The following is a 4217-nucleotide window of genomic DNA, read 5'->3' as shown; positions in this document are numbered from 1 at the left end:
GATGATGATGTCCTTGACTGTACGGGTTCTATACTGAAGCAAGAACAACTGCAGATAATGCTAGTACTTTATATTTAGAGGTACTGGGCATGGACTCTGGGCACCCTTAAAGCCCATTACATTTAATGAAGTTTTCTTTGCCATCTATGAATCCCTTCATACCGCTAATATCAGAGCTGTCCCATCAGTCCTTCTCCATTATAAATCTCTACAGTTACCTCCTGCCAATGGGGGGGGGGGGTAAATATCAACCTGAGCTACTAGCGGCAGTTTGGAGAACTCCCTACTGACCTACCCATTTAGTCTGCAAACTCCCTCCATCCACGTTGTTTGTTGGCGCTTTCCGCTTGTGCACCCGACCTGTCGAGTCTCTCGTGTGGGTGTCTTGTGATCATCTTGCAGTTTCCCAAAGCACTTTCACCCCTACGTTTTGTCAAAGTGTCTGTGGGAGCTTTATGGGGGGGTGGGGAGGAGATGAAATGATAAAATGTGAAACTCCAGGTGCTTTTTTTTGTATCTGTGTTCAAATGATTGGGGTCGAATATAACTAGAGCAATAAATAAATCCAGAAGTAGTGTCTCTTGAGTCCCTTTTTTTTCCCTTTCTACATAGTAACATAGTAAGTAAGGTTGAAAAAAAGACATGTCCATCGAGTTCAACCTTTTTTTTTAACTACCTAACTGCCAGTTGATCCAGAGGAAGGCAAAAAACCCATCTGAAGCCTCTCCAATTTGCCTCAGAGGGGGAAAAATTCCTTCCTGACTCCAAAATGGCAATCGGACTAGTCCCTGGATCAACTTGTACTGTGAACTATCTTCCATAACCCTGTATTCCCTCACTTGCTAAAAACCATCCAACCCCTTCTTAAAGCTATCTAATGTATCAGCCTGTACAACTGATTCAGGGAGATAATTCCACATCTTCACAGCTCTCACTGTAATAAACCCCTTCCAGCGTGAACATCCCCAACTTGACCAGTCTTCCCTCATAGCTAAGATTTTCAATACCTTTCACCAGCTTATTTGCCCTTCTCTGTACCCTCTCTAATACAATAATGTCCTGTTTGAGTGATGGAGACCAAAACTGTACAGCATATTCTAGAAGGGGCCTTACCAGTGCTCTATAAAGTGGAAGAATGACCCCCTCCTCCCGTGACTCTATGCCCCTTTTAATACAGCTCAAGACCTTAGTTGCCCTTGATGCTGCTGACTGGCATTGCTTGCTACAGCCAAGTTTATTATCTACAAGGACTCCAAGGTCCTTTTGCATAATGGATTTGCCTAGTGCAGTCCCATTAAGGGTATAAGTTTGCCAGTTTGTCAAGATCATGTTGCAAGGATGTCACATCCTGGATGGAATTAATTGGGCTGGATAATTTTGTGTCATCTGCAAACACTGATACATTACTTACAACACCCTCCTCTAAGTCATTAATGAACAAGCTAAATAAAATAAGACCTAATACCGAGCCCTGAGGGACCCCACTAAGAACCTGACTCCAAGTAGAGAATGTCCCATTAACAACCACCCTCTGTACCCGATCCTGTAGCCAGTTTCCTATCCACGTGCAAACGACTTCATTAAGCCCAACAGACCTTAGTTTAGAAAGCAGTCGTTTGTGGGGCACAGTATCAAACGCTTTGGCAAAATCCAAATAGATCACATCTACTGCCCCCCCACTGTCCAGAATCTTACTTACCTCATCATAAAATACAATCAGATTTGTCTGACATGACCTATCCTTCATAAAGCCATGCTGATTGTTGCTCATAATGCCATTCATTAGGACAAAATTTTGAATATGATCCCTTAACAAGCCTTCAAATAATTTGCCCACCACAGATGTCAAGCTTCTAGTCCAGTCCTGGAAATGCTGTCTTGTTGTCAAGGGTCACTGACCCCAGCAACAAAAACAAATTACATTTGTTTTTTTAATTTCAGGCTCTCTACTATTCTTATTTCATGTTCCCCTAATTGCTTCCCGGTTGTTAGTATAATTAACACCTAGCAACCAGACAACAGTTTAAATTCCAAGCCTGAGAGAATTCTGCTGTCCACACCCTACTGGAAGTTTGTTGTCTTGTCACTGCCATAAAGCAGGGCAGGACTGCTGCTTACAATGGAAATCAGATCGGATCTGTCACTGTTCTCTGTTATAAAGGTAGCTACAATCTCAGCCAGAAAGCAGGGCAGGGCTGTTGCTGTGAGACAGAAAAGAAGGTGGCCGAATACTATTCTGCTTAATATTTCATTTCTTTTCAGGCAGAAGGTACTTGATTATAGTGTCCCCTTAAAGGAAATGTCAAGCCGTTTTTGACTTTTACCATGCCTGTGTAGCCTACCTTAGCCCCAATCGAACCGCATTATTTTTACTTGGAAAAACGCTCTACCTTCCCTCCACTGAAGCATTGTTTGCCTCCCTGCGCCTTCATTAACCAGCGGCCATTTTTTCATGCTTGCGCTCTTCCTATTAGCAATGCGCATGCGCCAATACTCCCATCCGTCGACTTGCTAACTTGTTAATAACTTACATACAGTAGTTATCCTGGTTGGCAGTGTAATAGTTAATGTCTCCGAGCTCTCTTGCTCTGTTCCCTGCAGTCAGCACAAAGAAATATGTGCTAGAAGGGTGGGGGGAGCAGAGAGCCAAAGCTTGGCAGAATACAGTCACTATAGCAACCGCCAATGCTATTTTTTGATTGGCGGAATGAAGACACAGAGGTGCAGCTGGATGGCTTTGCCGAGGTCGATTCAACTAAACTGCGCATGTGCTAGATTAGTTTAGACAAGTGCGCATATGCGTCTCGCCAAACTACAGCTCCCATTCCGAAGGGAGGGGGGAGAGAGGCAGATAGTGCAGGACAGCGGCAGGCAGCCAAAATCAACAGAGCTGCTTAACGGATCACTTTTCAAGGGCTGCAATACTAGGTATGTAAGACATGTAACGAGGCATATCGCTTATAAAATTTTTGTTGTAGGAGTTGACATGTCCTTTAAAGGGATAAGGTTGGTGGAAAACATGTTTTTTCCCCCAAATTGCATCAATTAATAGTGCTGCTCCAGCAGAATTCTGCACTGAAATCCATTTTTTAAAAGAGCAGATTTTTTTTTATATTTAATTTTGAAATTCGGCATGGGGCTAGACATGTCAGTTTCCCAGGTGCCCCCAGTGACGTGATTTGTGCTCTGATAAGCTTCAGTCACTCTTTACTGCTATACTGCAAGTTGGAGTGATGCACCGCCTCCCTCCCCAGCAGCCCATCAGCAGCCTATCAACAGAACAATTGGCAGCTACCTGACACCTCTGCTGAAGGATTTGTTTACATTGCTCTCTGGCCCCACCTAGTGGTAGATATGAGAATAGCAACATCACCTAGGTTGTGATTAAAGGAGAAATCAACCGGTGGGGAAAAAACCCATACAACCACCCCAGGTAGCCCTCCCTCCCTCCTCCCCCCAGGCTAACTCCACCCCCCCCTGGGAAGATGCCCCATACTCCATACTTACCCCATGGCACCAATTCTTCCAGCAAAGTTCCACACGTCCATCTTCCGGCTCCTCTGTAAACTGCCAATCAGCTTACAGAGGAGCCGGAAGATGGACGTGTGGAACTTCGCAGGAAGAATCTGCACCGAGGGGCATCTCCCGGGGGGGGGGGGTAGTTAGCCTGGGGGAGGAGGGAGGGATACCTGGGGTGGGGGGTACGGGTTTTTTTCCCCACAGGTTGATTTCTCCTTTAAATGTAATAAGCAGGGGAGAAACAATAGCTGTCTCAAAATAATCCCCCCCCCTAAAGTGCTGGTTCTTCTCAAAGCTCAGAATCAGGCACAATGCATTGAGACGGCTGCTACACATCAATGTTACAGCTAAAAATAAATAAATTTGTTGGTTTAATAATAGCACTTTAAATGGTAGTGAATTATTTGCAATGTAAACAGTGCAATTTAGAAATAAAAAGTGAACAATAAAAATGATGACAGAATCCATTGAATGTTACCCACCTATAAATATAGTTTCACAGTGGCCCAGTATAGGGTTACTCACAAAATGTCACATGGTCCAAGCAGAAATGACTTTATTTGTGCTTTTTTTTTTTCAAGTTACATCTTTTCTGGCAAATGGTCTTTGGTATACATCAATATTAAACTTTGCATAGAAAGATCATTCCCCCTGCCTCCCCCGTCCCCCAAAAACAAACAAAAAAAATATGTTCAAGC

This window comes from Xenopus laevis, chromosome 7L, assembly GCF_017654675.1.
Source record: "Xenopus laevis strain J_2021 chromosome 7L, Xenopus_laevis_v10.1, whole genome shotgun sequence".
In the NCBI taxonomy this organism is placed as follows: Eukaryota; Metazoa; Chordata; class Amphibia; order Anura; family Pipidae; genus Xenopus; species Xenopus laevis.
The sequence above is the reverse complement of the archived record's forward strand: the minus strand, read 5'-3'. Positions refer to the sequence as shown.